Source organism: Falco rusticolus, chromosome 7 (genome assembly GCF_015220075.1).
Source record: "Falco rusticolus isolate bFalRus1 chromosome 7, bFalRus1.pri, whole genome shotgun sequence".
Taxonomy (NCBI): Eukaryota; Metazoa; Chordata; class Aves; order Falconiformes; family Falconidae; genus Falco; species Falco rusticolus.
The window spans coordinates 57,441,440-57,458,881 of record NC_051193.1 but is presented as its reverse complement, the minus strand read 5'-3'; the positions used below and the strand labels follow the sequence as shown (position 1 = coordinate 57,458,881).

Sequence of the window (17,442 nt, the reverse complement as noted above, 5' to 3'; positions counted from 1 at the left end):
TATGATATGATTCTATGAACTGTGGCCTGCTTTCCCCATTTTCTTTTCATGGCTGTGCATCTGGTCAGAAGTCCACGGATGCTGGAGACATGGGTAACCAGACTCACACAAAAAAGAAACCCATCTTTTGGAAATTTATTTTCAATATACAGGGAAAACTGAAGGCCACTGGCGGATGAACTTCTTTATATAGAGGCAGTAAGGCATTTGTGGGAGGCAGTTGCCTACAACCAAAGTAGATTGGCCTGTTTCCACGACACCCATGCAAAACATATTGAAATTAATATGAGTCATTGAACGGATTTCAGAGCATTTTTAAGAGATCTAAACGTGCAGCAATGAGGTGGAGTGTCATGAACTGAAAAACTGAGGCGGTAGTGAACAGCCGCCACTGTGTAACATCAATAACCATTAGATTAAATGATGGGATCAAAACACATGCAGACTGAGCAAACAACCTGCTTACATGTTCGTTAACCAACGGAAACTGCAAGAACGATTCACACCGACAATCCTACAAAAACGCAGTGTTACAAATTAAACATTGTAAAATAAAGTACATAAATATTTGGCTATGTTAGGAATGTTTGTTTTGTTAGGAACCAGCTTATTGTTTTCAAGCATTACACTCCCGGTATCGCCACAGCGGAGGCAGCAATTCCAGCAACGCGGATCGCGGGCACCTCACCGGCACCCGAGGTGCAAAGTGCGGGAGCAGGGCTCGTTCCCAGCCTCGCCCAGGCTGACAGCCCGGGGACACGCTGCTGATGCGCGGTGCTTCAGCAGAGAGCAATGCCCCTTGGGAAACTCCCTGGGGCCCGGGCGGCCGCCCCGCACCTGACCCACCAGCTGCTGCTCCCCCTTCGGGCTCCGGCGGCCCGCCGGGAGCGGGGTCTGACCCCTCGGCACAGCCCGCGCTGCGCAGCTCCCCGGGCAGCGCGAAGGGTGATTTATACGTTCGTGTTGGCGGTTTGCCCGGCTAAACTCTCCTCACCCCGGCGCCGGGCACCTCGGCCCGCCCAGCGACCGTTCCCGCGGCGCGGCGGAACCCAGCCCCGCGGGGCCCGCCCGGCCGCTCCCCCGGTGCGCTCCCCCGGCCACTCCGGCTGCGCGGCGGCCCCGCGGGCGCGGAAGCGGCGCCCAGCCCGCGGCCGGCAGCGCTTGGGGTTTCTTTGTTCCCTCCCCTCCAGCGATCCCAAACCCCCGTCCCGCCGCGCTCCCGTCCGCCGCCTCCCACACCAGCTTCCTGCCGCCGCTCCCGCGGGCGCCCGGCCCGCCGCCGCTTCGCGGGCGCCCCGGGACGGTGCCGGGGTGGGGGCGGGGGGCGGCCCGCGGGCGGCCCCGATTGGCGCAGCCAGCGCACGTGGGGCCGCCCTCACGCCTCGGCGCTGGCAGCGCGGCGGCTGCCGCCGCGGGGCACGGCACGGCACGGTACGGCACGGCACTCCGCGCGGGGCGCCGCGCACCGCTGCGGCGAGGAGAGGAGCCGGGCCAGGCCGGCGGGAAGGTAGGAGTGGGGCGGCACGGCACCCTGTGCTGCGGGTCGCGGTCGCTGGGGGGCTGGGGGGGGTCCGTGCCCACCGGCTCCCTCGGTGGTGGCGCCGCGCCCGCCCCGTTGGGGCTGCCGGCTGCCGCGGCGCCCGCGGGAGGAGCTCTCTGAGGAAGCGGGGCAGCGAGTTAACGATGAACTCCACGGTGGCGTTTCCCCGCCTGCACCCCGGCGCCGGGAGCGCCGGTCCGAGGCAGCCGGGGCTGCGCCCTCGAGGGGAGGCGGCTGCTCGCGGGCGGCGCTGCGGGGCGGGGGTGGCCGCTGCCGGAGCCCGCGGAGCTCCGGCCGCAGGGGAGCGGCGGCCGCCGGGCGGCGGGGCTGAGGCGAGCGGCGCGTCTGGCAGCGCAGCACTCCGTCCCCCGCCGTCGGAGCGGGGCGGCGGGGCGGGGGCCGGCCCTGCAGGCACCCCCGCAGCGGGAGGCTTCGCTCTGCCACCGGCCGAAAGCCTGCGGGCTGCCCGGAGCCGCGGGTGCAGGCCGGCAGCGCTCGGTGCTCCCCCGCCGTTCCCCCGGGGGGAGGCTGCCCGTGTGGTGAGGAGCAGCACAGAAGCGGCCGGCAAACGTTAAGCGGGTCTGCTGGTCTCCTTCCAGCACAGTGTTTTAGGAATAACCTTGACAGTTCAGTGAGTCGGCCACCGCTGCATCCCTGCCTTCTGTTCCAACTAGCTTGCTAAAGGAAAAGTAAAACTTACATCTGCCTTCTTCACCCTCCTGTGTTGCTCTGATGCTGCCGAAGCCTGAAGTTCAAGGAAATATTTACCATTACTTAGAGAAATGTGTTATTCTTTTTTCATCTCATTTTGCCTTCTGTCAAACAGAGGAGTTCGTGTTTTAGGAATTACATCACTCTGCAAATCCCCCTATCTTCCTCTAAATATAAGCTGCCTGTTAGGATATCTTTAGCTTAGCTGTTTTCCTTTTGTGAGTCTGAACTAGTGTTACTGCTTTTCACTGCTTGAACGGGCGCCTCGGGCCCATGACACCTCTCTTAGGAGCTTTAGGAGTTGCTGATGTGGTCGGGCTCATCTGGCATTGCTTTGTGCTTAACGTTACTGAGGCGGGCAGGACCTTTTCCATCCTGAAATACTGGAAGGTGGCAATATGGTATCTTGATTCTCTTTTGATTATGACATCTAAGCAGAGCTGCAGGATCTAACTGTAAAGGTGGTCTCTGACCTGCCGTCTCTTCTATGAGATGAACAAGCAGAGGGCAGGGAAGTTGGACCTTGCTGGTGGTGCATGGAGTTAGCAAGTCATAGGTTTCTTTTGCACGTCTGTAGTTTCCAAGCTCCCTTTAAGTCCTGAATTTTTCTGTAAGCATAGTTAGCTGTTTTAATGAGGCCTTCAAAAAACACCGCATTTGGAGTTTTTAAGTAATGAACACAAAAGAAATACTTGTAGTTTATGAGTGTGAATAATGATGACAGTGATTTGGGATTCCTCTGTTCCATGAAATATAATTTTACAGTTGCTTTTCCCTAGGAAGAATGATCCCCCATGGGGCTGATGGTAGTTTGCTTGATAAATTACTTGAAAAGGGTCTCTCTTCCAGTGAGATGTTTTAGGGTCTTTCTGCCTGGGGGAATGCAGTTACGGTGTAGTCATGCCATGCTGATCTCCCTTGTGTATATTCTTGATCTTTGAAAATATGTCTTAAAATTTGGATGGCACCTTTAACGATGTGCTAAGATAAATCAATGAAAATAGAAAAAAATACTGTGGTGTTTTTAGAGTGGAGTGAAAGCACCATTCTGGAATTTTGTCCAATCATCATTTTGTGATAGCTTCCCCAGGTGAAGGAATTTCCAGGTGGGAAAAGGTCTGTGAAGGACTGTGCTATGGAAAGTAAGGAGTGTTTTAGCCCTGAGCAAGAGTGTTTGCTGTGGGGACTGAGGTTGCTTTTAACTTGCGCATGATTTCTCATCTCAGTTTCATTTACCTTCTAAGTGAGTGTCCCTCTGGATGTGGTCCGGATCTGAACATCTAGAGTCAGGGAACTGTGATGATAACACAATAACATGTGCTACAGTAGGCTCAAGGAGGAGTATTTTGTATTTTTTCTTTCAGGTGTATATTCACATCACCTCCCTCCTCTGTGCATGTAGAAACAGTGAGGATAATACAAAAAATAAGTTATTTATAAAATACTCAGTATGAAGGGTTTGGGGTGTGTGTGGTGGTTTTTTTTGTGGTTATTTTTTTGTTTGTTTTGTCTTGTTTTTTATTTCTTTTCCCCTCCTAGTTGAATATCTTTTCATTATACACTACTTCAGGGTACTTGTACTGGAAGTTCACTTCTTAAATAAGATGTGTTTGTCAGTAGATAGTTCTTGTGTTTGTATTGTTGGTAGATTAAAGAGTACATTTTAGAGAACTTAAAAATATCTTTTAAAAAACCCCAGTTTTTAAAACTATATGGGATAAGATGACTTCTATTTTTGTTATGAATAAAATTATGTGAAATGCTGACTCTGGAAAATAATAGCTGTTGATCTGTTTTGGGGGGAGATATGCTGTCTAAATAATAGTGCATTTGTTTGTTCTTTATTTTCTTCCTTTGTAACTTAATGTTGCTTTCCAGTGCACGGCTGGGAAGTTAACATTGCCAAGGTTGTACGAAAGTGTTTTAATCAGTTTTGGAAGCTTGTGTTTGGATAACGTGATGGTAAGACAAATTGATTCCTTCTGTTTTTAACCAAACAGGAATGCTTTAGCGAATATGTGTACAGAGACAAATCAAGTCCTTCAAGAGAACACTTAATTTGCTTCGTCCTTGATTGGCAGTGTCTAGTGATGTTGGGGATTTGAGAAACGGATGAACTAAAAAGCCTTGGCATTAATTTGTATTGTAGCCAGATACACTGGTGAATTCATTAATACACTTTTGCACATGACTGCAGCAAGCAGTGCTGTGTTAACTGTATAAAAATGTGTTTAAATTTAGGCTTTTGGTTTGACCGTTTCTTGTCCCGAGTCAGGACACAGAAACTAGAGTAAAACTAGTATCTTACCAGTGCTAATAAACATAACCTGACTGTTTCTGGTTGCTTTTCATGTAGTATTCCTTGGTTATACAAATCTTTAATAGGGAATAACTAAAGCAGTTCTTGGTGTTTTGGGGTTTTTTTGTGTGTCCCAGACAAATTTCTTAAACTTGGATAGAAGGAGAGCAAAACAGTAACAAAATTCAAAACAAGAAATATCTTAACAAGAGAAGGGACTGTTGGTTTTCCTGCCCAAATGATGTCATTGAACATTTAGAATTGTAATGTGAAGGGGGGGAACTCTGGTTTTAGTGGGGTGGGGTGAAGGACATTGCCTCTTACTGCTGGTGCGCCCCCCTCCCCCAAGTAAGCTGCTCTCAGAGAAATAAAAGGTGGTTTCTCAGGAAACAAATGCATTTCTGAGGCTATATATATCAGAAATTTGTGAAATGTACTCACTGGGTAATTGGGGGGAGAAAAAAGACCAGACCATTTTACAAAATGATTGTATTCAAACTCTTTCAAAATTGCCACTACCCTCCCCTCCATCTCAAAAATATCTTTTTCTGGTAGTCCATTCTCTTTCCCCAGTATGCATTTACTGGAGGCCCAGTTAACTTTTGGCATGAGTCGTTAATTGTGGCTCTTTAGAGCTCATAGTTGAACATTAAGTTGTGTTTTTTCCATCTTAAGCTTAGGCAGACATCCTCTGCACCTGAGGTCTTGATACAGATGATGCTGTTGGGCTTCTTTGTCATAAGTGTAAATGATACTAATTCCTTTGCAAATGGAATTGCATGACTGTAGGTTAGCTTAATAATATTATGTGTTTCTACTTTCCCTTTCATAATTTCTCTTTGTCAGGTAATGATGGGAAAGGTTTTCCAACCGTGCTGTAGGTCAGGGAGCAGTTTGGACCGTAATGTTCCTGGAAGGACGGGTTGTGTTCTTTACAAGATAGCATTTGTATTGCATTTCTGATGCTTGGAAGACCTAGGTTTGTGTGTGTGTGTGTATTGAACATTGTGAGCTTCTGACTTTTATGTGTAGTGGTAATGCAGTGACAGTAGCCCCAAGGGAAGAAATCTAGGCATTTCTGATCTGTAACATTTTGATTTCCTTAATAAACCAGGAGCCTAAACTTTTTCTTTCTTGCCTTTTAAACTTGGTTCTAGCAGTACCAGCTCCAGGAGACCTGTCCAGCTGCCAGCCCCCCCCCCCCTCCCCCCAACTATGTTTTGTAGTAACTGTAGATGTTTTCCCTTCTTTATTTTTTCTTACAGGTTGCATGTTATTTTTGTATCTGTGAAGTTCCCAAGTAGCATGAAATTCATGTGGTACAATTACAACCAGATCTGTTAATAATAAGGGACCCCCCCAAATTATATATGTGTATATATTATGTGCATGTATTATATATAGATAAAAGTATCAAATGCTTTGGATGGAGCCTTTGCAAAACAGGTTTGTGGGTAGGTTCAGTTTGTCTTGTTTCTGCATAAACCAGTTCAGTTAAACCTGTATCAGTAATAAATAATAAACTTGTTTTGGATTAGATTTCAGTGTAAGAAGTTAACCTGTTCCAGTTAAACTGATCCAAAATAAACCTGGTTAAATCATTAATAAAATCTTGCTGCTGTGGAAACAATTCCTTTTGTGTGAAGCATCAACCATAAGGTAAAATCAGAAATGTAACTTTTATAAAACTCGGTGCTTGCCTGCAATTTACCTGCAAAAAAGATCTAGTAAATACTTATAATTTTTTCTTTCAAACTGTGCTAGCCAACGTATTTGTTACTTATACATTTTGGTTTTGGGTCTGCTTTTCACAGACAATTCTGTGCTATGCTTGTAGGCTGTTCTAGAAGACACTTTTTTTGTATTTTTGCAATTACTTGCTTACAGAAACAAAACAGTAATTCCCTAAGTTTGCAGTTTTTTTCAGGATTGTTGAAGTGCAAAATTGTTGTGTGTTTTAATTCTGTTTCTACCTTTCCACTTGCTACTGTGTTTTAGAGGAGGGGAAAAGCAAACACTTGGACATAGGTGATCCACACTTGGAAACTCCCTCTTGGTAAATTAGTAGAAGTTCTAGGATGTTCACAAGCTTCCTCTTGCATTGTTTGCCTTTGTGGGTCATTATCTGAGCAGATCAACTTTCTGTCTTTGTTTAAAGAGACACAGTGCTCAGGTCATTATTGTTAGTCATATATAGGAAGAAAGATTGTGACCAGTTATTGACAGAGTAGTATTACTCTGTTAAAGTGAGTTTCTGTTATTTATTTTCATGAGCTGGCCTGGCAGGGTCCTGACACTGTAATAAAAAGTGTCCAAATGTTTGATATGCCCAGAGGTTAGTGACTAGTCTGTTAGCACCTTTGTGACTTCAATAGAAACACTTGCAATTAGTTTTGTGGAGTGGGAATTCATTCACTGTAGGTTAGTAATCTGCTCTACCCTCTAATGGTGTACACCTGGTTGCTCTGTAGACGTCCATGTTGGGGCCTTCGTCTTTCAGGCAGCATGCAGCCGGGAAGGGATGGATGCTCAGAGATGGGCTCCACTGGTGCCTGGCAATGCAAAGGGACTTCTTACTTGCTTCCTGGTGGCTGTCAGTTCCTAGCTGATAGGCAGCCACTGCAGATGGGGTCTGTAGCTCTGGCCTTTGCCACTTCACTGGATGCAAGTTATGAGATTCAAAGAGGCAAAAAGTGTCTGGCATCTTTGCGCGGGGAAAGACCAACAGAAGAACTTTTATTCAGCTGCCCTTGGTCTCTTAAGGACAGATTTAAAGGTAGGTGTTGAAACTCAGAATTCATAGCTTAATTTTGTCATTTTTAAAATCTGTATCTACACCAAAGTGATTGCCTGAACAAAGCAATCTGACTTTAAAATACAAAACCCCCAGAAGATCGCAGAATTACAGAACAGCTGAGGTTGGATGGGACCTGCGGAGGTCCCTTTTTTCAGTTCTGTCACACCTTTCTCTTTAGGAAGCTTTTTTGTTTATTTTAGGAGATGTAGAAAGGAAATTGCTGTTTGGAAACTTAAATGTTCACTAGTTAAGAGTGAATACCAAACATAGAAAGTTTTGTTTTGTTCTTTTCCCTTTGTTTTGTAAGCAGTCGGCTGAGTGAGGTCAGAGAGGCATTCACAGATGGAATGAAATTCTTGGTTACTAGACCTGAAATGTTCCCAACTTAATGTTTGTGAGCCGTCTTAAATGGGGGCCTTTTCTGAGCCATCTTAAATTGTGCTCAAACAACTTCTCTACAGATCAAGACAAAAATAAATTCAGTTTCAATATAAACACACTTCCAGTATGTTGTTTGGGGAAGGATTATTCTTAACTGTTAGTAAAACTCCAGCTTAAGAGAATTGAAATCATGTGTCAATTGTTCATTTACATTTTTAAAACATCAGTTTTACTGTAGCCTGTATGCATTTGCAGCTGTTCAGAAGTGATTGTCAGGCAGAGAATGATTCAATGGCATATGAAGTGCTGGGTACCTCCCACATCGCTGGTCATGTAGCATGATCTGTATTTGAAAAATGCAACCAAGAATGAGTATTTACATGTTTTTTAAAAAAATTCTGGATGACAAACTAGTTTGGCTATGTTATGGTTGCTTTGAGGTAGGCTATTCAGATCACTTTCAATTTACCAGGGCCTGAAATGTATGCATACAGAAATTCATGATTGAAGTGTGTTTTTTGAAGATTCTGACTTAATTTGAGAAAAGGCTATAGTTGACTTCATTGGGACTTGGAACAGCACAGCTAGGTGTGCTTTGCCCCATGGAGTTGCTTTACTTTTCTATCTCCTATGTATTTAGGTAGGTTTCAGACATCACTTTAATATGTAACTATGGGACTAGATGACATATGCTTCTCAGATGCCAAAACTCTAGTTACAGTATATAATCAATTCCTGAAATGTCAAAATCTCAGATTAAGGATTTTTCTTATGGTGATTGGTTGCATCTTACAAATCTGTTAATTAACCTGCAGTTAGACACAAATTGCTTTTGTGGTTCAGTCTGGGCTTCAAAGTAGAGTCTTTTATGTGAGGCCTTGCATTGACCCTTGTGAGCTGATGCTGTCTACTTCAGGCACCTGATTATCCCCTGACCTCAGGTGTCTGCGTTCCTGTCTACTCAGTGGAAGGAGTTTGAAGCCCTGAGGGCATGAATTGGAGCATTGTAGTGTTTCACAAAATAGTGATGGCATTACTTCGCTAAGCAGTATTAAGATGCCTGAACAGAAATAGTTATGTGAGCTGGGAATAAGGCAATGCAATTTTGTGACTGTACCACATCAGGTGTTGCTAGCTATGTCTGTTGAGTTACATCCCGTTTACACATCTTAGCACACCACCATTCCTGTATGCCCCAACTTGCCAAGGTAATACTCAACAGTGGATGGTTCTTGACTCCAGCCCAGGGGATCAGTTGCATAGGGGTGCCTCTTGAGAAGACTTTGTAAGGGTAAGAGAATTCATTATCTGTGAAATTTCTCAGGACGAAGTTGAGATCTGTAACTTACTTTTAATACCTTGATGTGATCTCAGATAGGACATTTAACATCTTAAGAGTAAAACCTGCATATCTAATGTGCTATTTTAATTCAAAGCCCTTATCTGACAGAATATTAATACACCAGCCCTTAAAGGAGTAAGAAACCAATATGCCTATACCTTGATTAAGGAGTCTAGTAGATCTGAGCTATGTATAGGGCATCTTCAGGTTCTCAGAAGAATTACATCAAAGACTACTAGTTTCAGGTTCTGTTCAGTTGCTAAAGTATTTCAGATTCTGATAGCTTTTAATTTTCTTTCAAGAAAACTTCAAAGATAACCTGTCATCTAAGAAATGTCTTGATTCTATTTACTTTTTTAATAAAAGAAAAAAGTGTGTGTATTTATACTATATATAATGTGTGTGTACACACACATGCCTATTTGACAGTAAAATAAACCTGCTTTTTTATTTTTTTGGTGGTTACTCTTGTGAAAGAGACAGTAATGTTTTGGAGTGGGAGAATCAGTGCTAATGATATGAAGTCCTTTATCATGGTTCCAGTTATCTGTGGGTCCAATTCTACTTATAGTTGTGTATGAATCTTCAAATTCATTCTTCTTACAGGAACGGCTACTTACGTATGTGAGTGTGCAGGTCTGGGGCTGAGGTGAGGCTTGATTCTGTTGTTCCTAGAGCACAGTAACAGTGCTTCTGCATTGCGGCTGAGGGGTTGGTAAGAATATGTTTGCAACTAATTCCCCTTCCCCACCACTGGTTTATTGGGGAGCTGACTCTAGTTTTCTGGATGTTTGGGTAAATAAAACTGGGAATTCTGCAGTGGTACTGGACACTTGTTTATGTCATGTTTAATCCCTGTGGAAGCTTGTGAAGCAGTGTATAGTCAAGATGCTGAAATAGCTTGTGATTAGGTGCTAGTTTCAATCACTAATAGCTGATGTCTTCAAATTATTTATCTGAAACCTTGGAGTAACTTTAAATATTGACTATTTTTTGTGTGTGAAAATAGTGTTGTATTAATTTAAAAGCTGACTGTGTACAGTTTGGGATTTGTTCTTTGTATTCCATTTAGTTAATGGGAAAAGTGCAGGAATGGGTTGTCTTTGCCAGTAACCCAGGTACCACTTTGAGTGCTAAGTGAAGCTTCCTTACAGCCCCATCTCAGAGAAGACTGGGCTGAGGAATGCAGCTGTGCAACCCTGTATCACTGACCCGGTGTTCAGCAGCACCTAACACCTGAGGTTCCACAAGTGCTTACCAGATGCTGAGCTCTAGGTGGGGTGAGCCCTCATTTGCTGCCAATATAAATGACCTTAAATGAGTTGTTTCAGGTCATGTTATAGTTCAGTGGTAAAATTGTGATAATAATGCATCTTTCTATTTTCATTTTTATGGATTGCCAGTGTCTCGGCCTTTATTTTTATCTTTTAAGCAATTCAGTAAAAGACTTGACATTGATTTGGTGTGCATATGAGGTCCCTTGGTATTTGAATTTATGGATATTACGCCATGGAGAGTCTTGCCCAGTTGGTAACACAAACTTCTTCCCCTTTCCAGTTTATAACAAACCAGTTACTTAGGTTTCTAGAGTAAAATAGGCAACGATGTATGTGGACATTTTTTTTGTGCATCTATTATTGTCTTGCTCTGTAGTCTCATGTTTGTGCACGTACCCTGTCTCTCCACCAGAAGGAAATGAAATTTCACAGGTGGAGCAATAAAAGCCACCCGTGAAGTGTATGAGTGTTTTGCAGGGACCTGGTTTGGTGGCCAGTTCCACAAGTGCATTTGCTCACTTCCTGCTGGTGACGAAGCAGGGTTAGTTTTCTGTATGCTCCCTCCACTATGTGCATTTATTTCATGTCCTTACAACATAGGCTTGTCTGAATTTCAGGAAGTGCCCAGCTTTGACATGGGTGCTCATATTCATTTTTGCCTTATTTCAGCATTCCTCTGCCCCTTCCAAAAGGGTGGTATGATACAGAGGTGACTGTTTATTATGGCTTTTAGAGGGACCCTTGCTCTTCGGAAAGCGGGGTAAATGCATAATTTTGCTAGCACTAAGAGAAAAATCCTTTTTATTTCATTCATTGAGCTATCCTGGGGTGGAGTAGTAGGGACCAGAAAAGTGGCACCGAAACTGTGATACAGTGTATTGCAGTAAGCTATTCTGAATAAACTCTTCTGAAAATGGAAAAGAGGTATTACAGGACTTATGGAAAGTCCAGCAGTCCCTCACAAACATTTCTGACATGGGAGCAAGTGAGACTTCGGTACTACTGAAACACAGAGGGGTGCAATGAGTAGCCTTCTTGACCCCGAGGTGCGGAAGCTCTTGGAGGTGTTTATCTGATTAATGAACCAGTAGCACTGGTTCAGCTGTCCTCAGACATGTCCCATTATTCCCGTGACCTGGTCTCAGCTGTGTGTTGCTCTGTCTAATCTCACTCTGTATTTTTTGTCTTTATAATTGTCTATTTTTTCAGCATTTCTCATCTTGTATTCCTTTGTATGTGTCTTTAATCATCAGGCTGCTCTCTTTCAAACCTCATTTAGCAGTCCCCTGGGACTTCTTAAGGGGCTTAGGTGTGTATTTCCCTGTCATGCCTCTCCTTAAACATTAACTTCTGCATCTTTGGACAAAAAAAATTGACTAGAGATTTATTTCCTCCATTGACAGGTTAGTTTTCCCCTTTCCTCGTTTTGTGTTCTTATCTAAATAATCAGACTTTTCCAGCTTATCTTGAAAACAAGGTATCCTTTGGGTAGAGATGTTTCCCTTCAAGCTTCTGTTTTTTTCTACTTTCCGCACTTTTCTTCCCTTTCACTAAATTTCTTCTAGTGTTCTTGTGAGAGTTGCATATTTTTAAATGAAACAATGAAGTTACTGATGACAAGGGATAAAAGGTAAGTGTTCTCCAAATGCCACTGTTACGTTTTGAGTCTTTCCAGATAAGTTATTACTCTCTGACAGGAGAATGTGAAATATTTCACCCACGTTGAGTAAATAATAGCTGTTAGGAGTAAACACTTTTAAATCAGCAGAGCTGGATAACTTGTTTCAGCAAATCCTGAAACGAAAAGCTGGAAGAAGTGTGGACTTAAATCAAATATGAATTGTCTTAAATTCAGGTATCTGTAAAAATCCTCTCATGTTTAGGGTATGAAGCTGAATAAAACCAGCGGTCTGTTTGAAGAGTTTCATTTTATTGCCAGTGCACAGAAGACCTGAGAATGAAAGTGCTCAGAGCACTGTTGCGTTTTTGTGTTGATAACATAAATCTTAGTAGATGATTTATTGGCTGGTCTGCTGTGTTGATAGAATAAATACTTTTTTTTAATCTTTGGACTGAATGGACAACTGAGGCAAAAAAACATTTCTAGATTTTTGGAAGGCTTTTCAACAGTAGATCCTTGCTTGATTCCAGATGGAAATCTTTCAGTTCTCTTTGGAGTTCCTGTGCAATTATTCTTTCCTACAGTAAACATATAGTCTCTCTCAAGTATATAAATGATGTCAAGCTGAGTGAGCAACTAAAAATAATGAGTTGCAAAGATTCAAAGTATGCATCTGGTTATTAGGGCTATACCCACATTTTTCTGATATCATCCTTATTTGAAAAACATGCCTCGCTTTCTTCACTTGCTGTGCAGATGGCCATATAAAAGATTGCTCTTTGAAGAAAGAATGAAGCATCTCTAGGCATAGTAACTAAAAGCACAGAATGCTCTTAACTCTGTCCTCAATTGCAGAATCTCTCATGTGGATTTAGAAGCAGCTCTCATAACGATGTACCTTTTGACAAATTGGTATCCTTGTACAAATGAAATTAAAGCCTATTAAGAAGTTGAGAACAGTGTTTGTATGATGCTATGTGCCTGCGCTCATGGCTCTTGCCTTATAGATGCTGATTTTACCAGAGTTGCCTGTCTGTTCTTGCAATACTTCCTGTATAAAATTTACTTCTCAAATAGTAATAGATTCAGTAGCCATTGAGACAGGTATACTTTGCAAATGAAACACTTGTTTCTTCAGGCAAATGGAGTAACATGTAGGGTTTCTGGTTGGTTGGTTGGGTTTTCTGGTTTGTTTCGTTTGTTGCATGTGGATGTTCATTTATTTAGTGGGTTTTTCCCCCTTTGTTTTGTTCTTAAGAAAAAAAACCCCTAAGCTGATTTTTTTTTTTTTTTTTCCCCTCTACAGAGCATTTTGGGACATTAACTTTGAAAATTTAGTTGACTCCTGTTTTTATTCTTTGAAACCTTTCTAACATATAAATGGGAATAATAAAGATTTTTTAAGTACAGCAACCCTGATAGTATCCCAATTTTTAAAAAGCTTTCAGTGCTATTGGAATCTTGATGAAAACATCTGAACTTGTGGAAAACTAGGTTCAGCTACCATAGCGGAGAATGACCAGAAGAAAGCATACATAGATATGTGCATGTACCTGCTATGTCATCAAACTTGAATGGGCCTGATATTCAGTAGTTCTCTTTGTTTGAAACTTCTTTGCCTGTATGTATGTGTTGAGATTCATCAGTGGCCTCACTGTACCTTTTATGCTGGATTTAGTCTCTTAGTTTATATTTTCGCTCAGCATCACTCCTCAAATACATACTGTGTATCTGCATTGCATATAGACACTCTCCTTAAAAAAATAATTAAAAAAAATTTAACATTTCTCATGTCTGCCAAGGCTTTAGTTCAGACCTTTTAAGTTTCTAGGGTGTTTTTGCTATGGCTTGGGAATCAGTTGTTAAACTGCAGTGAGGAATGTAGGTCTGGCTTTGACCTGAGGTGCTGATGAACATGGAAGAATTCTGTAAGCCAGGTGGTCTGCTTTAAAGACTAAAACTTGCCATATTCAAATATCAGAAAGTTAATGCACTGATGGTAGCATAATAACTGACCCTTACCAGACTAGGTGTGAAAATGTTATTTGCAAAGCAAATATGTGCCTTATGATCTCTATGGTGTATGGATAATTTTTTTTGTTTGAATTTCTTTGCTTTTGTCTTTTGTTTATACTGTTTATATTAGTAGTAATGTCTATGATAAAATGCATGGCAGAATCCTCCTTGCATAATATGAGAGCTGCTGGAAGAGCTGTTAAATATAAAGAATTATCGATGATGCTTTTACTACCTGTCTTGAAGATCTCTCTCAGGGATTTCTCCAGTTATTGAATGTAACAGGCACAGAGCATCATTAACTAAAGATACTTAGGTGTAGAACAGGATCCTGGCTCTCCGTTGAATGCATGACACTTAGGGATTTTGTTCCTCTTGGAGGAAGAATTTTCTCCTTTATTTTGAGTGTGTCCTGTCCCTGTTGCACACTTGTCTTCATAGGAAAAATAATAGGACTTCCTTGATTTCCTTCTCTTCTTTCCTTCTCCTCATCCTGGTGTTGCACACTTGGATTGCCTTTCTCTTATATCCTGTCCCCTCCTTTTGCCAAATTTCACTTGGATACAGTGGTGAAAAACACTGTAGTTGCAGCAGGATGCCTACTCAGGTTACAGCATGATTGGTATGAACGTTTAATACTAAAAGGAGACTTTAAGAAAAAAGCGTTAAGCTACTAGCAAAATTCTTGATGTTAAACAAGGTGTGGAATGCCATGCACATTGCATTGAAGAGTCTGATCACAAAAGAATATTAGCAACAGTAATCTGAATAAGATTGTAACAATTTTAGGGCAGGCTTCTAGTTGATGAAAAATTGTTTAAAAATACTTTCCTTTTGACTTCAGCGTACATTCTCACAGGGCTCTGCCCTTCCCACTGTATAGTAACAGGGCTCTAAACCCCTGAGTTAAGCCATTTTTCTTTCCTTTCAGAAATGAACAGAGGAGAGAATTGTGTTTCTAGTGAAGACTGCTCTAAAGCTGCATATGAGGAAATACTAGATCTGAATTGTTCTTACTGCAGTTGTGAAAAGGCATCAGAGCAGTAAATAATTCTATTGTGTAGCAGCAAAGACTACTAAAGGACAGTAAGCATTTGAGTTTGATCTTGAATCTGATTTACATAGCTTATTTAACCAGGCCACCTGCTTTTTGAGTAGAAGAGCAGGAACTTGTGGCAGTTAGGTGAGCAGCAATTTCAGTTTCCACATGTGCCTTCTTCAGGTGTTTGTACCTTGGGCTGACTGGGTGTCAAATACCTTGAAGCAGTTAACATATTTGCAAAAGCTGGAATACCACACACATTTGAATGCTCTGCAAACATTTGACCCATATTTCAGGCAAGCTCACAGGTGTTGAAGTAAACATAAGGCACCAAATGTGCTGGTATACAGGCAACACAGTTCCTCTTTGAACACAGCTGTGTGAGCTGGCTTCTTTACTACTGGGAAATAAAATCCTGAGAAGAGTGAGTCTTCCTGACAGAGAAAGCCTGTTGGTGGTTGAAGGACCTAGTTCTTTCTCTCTGTATGTGAAACACAGCTGGTATTGTCCTTGCAGTACAAGGGAGGAGAGAGTCGGGCAACCTTCCTGTGAGAGCTTCACAGTCCATGCTGACTGGGTTTGAGAGGGCTGTATGAAAAGATCCAGTAATCTGCTGACGGAGTATAGCCAAGGAGTAGGGCTGAAGTCTATTCTGAATCTTGTTGTCTGAAAAGCAGATTCATGGCCTGGTATGCAATATGTCAATCTTCACATGCTCAGGGAGACGTTACTTATTTATTTCAGGTTCGCATGGAGCTAGAGGCAAGGTAGTATTCCACAAAGTAAGCCCAATCAAATGTGACTTTCCATGATACATCTATACAGAGTTAGTAATTTTTCAAACCTATCCTCTTTACACTGATTGGTTAGTAATTTACATACAGTTATAATACAGTTACACAACTATTTCTATGATCATGCATGCTCAGGGGAGGGGTCTTCACCTGGGCAAGGGTTTTTTTGACCTATGGGTCTGATTCTTCTGCATTACAATGAGGGTAGTTCAGTTAAGGATACATGAGCCTTGAGTCTTCTTGCCAAGTTGGCAATGTGTCCTCAAAGTATCCTTATTAACAGTTTCTTCAAAGCCTAATTGTTGCAGAGTGTTCATGCTCAAAGAATGGCTGTGTACTTTTCTGATCATAGCCTAAACTTGTCAATGTAACATATACAAAGTGTATCTTGCACAAAACAACTGGACTGTTCTAAATTTTGAGTTACATTTCAACAGTCTGAGTCTACTCTTAATCTGTTTGGGGTATTGACAAATAAGAGAATGAAAGCCAAATTACACGGGCTTGAAGGGAAGATGAAATTTATCTGATCTCCTTATCACTGAGGACAGCAGTAGTAGCCAGAATAGTCTGTTGATTTCAACTAAACTGTGCAGTGTTGCTTTAAAAGCCCAGGAAGAGGCAGAACCTTGTAAATTTTTTTTATTAGGCTCAAGTAACTTGAAGAGGTTGTGGGTGTTTATTTCACATGGGGCCTTTGTTCTCCCTTTCCATTTGTATTTTGAAGTTATACTACGATTGTACCACCAGCTTCAATCATGTGTGATTGCAGTGTTGTAGGTTTCCCCTGCCCCCTCTCTTTAAATAAAGGTAAGGGAAATAAGGTAATTAACATTCTTGTTAAAAGTGTGTTGTTGGGTAATAGCAATGGGGGCATTTTATTTAAACTCTCCTGAATTGCACTCTCATCAAAACACTGTTCTTCAAACAGAATGCTTTTATGGTTCTTGTTTTATGAAGTATTCAAAAATGTAGTCTGCTAATATATTTGAATTGGAAGAAATGGGCTCAAAGATCTGGTTAGTTTAAGCATTTATTTTGGAACTGAAGTTGCAGTTGGTCACTTTTCTCTAACTTCTGCTCCTTCAGGGAGCACACCCAAAAAGCCAATAAATGCAGACTTGTGTGGATCGGAGTGGGTAATGTTCCAAGGTTCTGGTACTGAGACCCAATGCTTTGCTCCTAAATCCTTTTCTTCTATGCCAACTGCATACTGCTGCCCCCTTCCACCAAAAAAAAAAAGTTACATACTGAAGATCCATATATTAGGGAATTTGATAAATGATTTAATCTCCTATATGAAGTAAGATCACTGTTTCTTCTGTGTATTGAGGTTGTGGAATGAAATTTGGGGATTTGAATTGCTGAGAACTTTCCTTCAAAGTGTATCCAAACAGTAAGCAAAGGGCAGGAGTTACAGCTCAACTGACTTGTAGTAGAGGTGATGAACAGAATGCAGCACTGTGGTGAAAAAAGCAGTATTTCTGTTGTGTCTGGATTATCATCATAATGTTAAAAGATAAAGGATGTTGGTACTGATTTAGCATAGAGACAAACTTTTTTTCTCAAACTGCATAATAAAAAGAAACATTGAAGTAACTTCTAAGAGACGGTTCCTGGCA

At 42.1% G+C, this 17,442-nt stretch overlaps 1 protein-coding gene across 1 annotated transcript in view; it reads left to right on the top strand.

The window, feature by feature from the left end:
- Positions 1-1,382: 1,382 nt before the first annotated feature.
- Positions 1,383-17,442, top strand: part of STXBP6 (syntaxin binding protein 6) — a 121,955-nt gene continuing 105,895 nt past the window's right edge. Inside the window, exon 1 of the mRNA XM_037395239.1 lies at positions 1,383-1,507. The gene's annotated coding sequence lies outside the window, so the exon portion shown is untranslated. The remainder of the gene's footprint in view (positions 1,508-17,442) is intronic.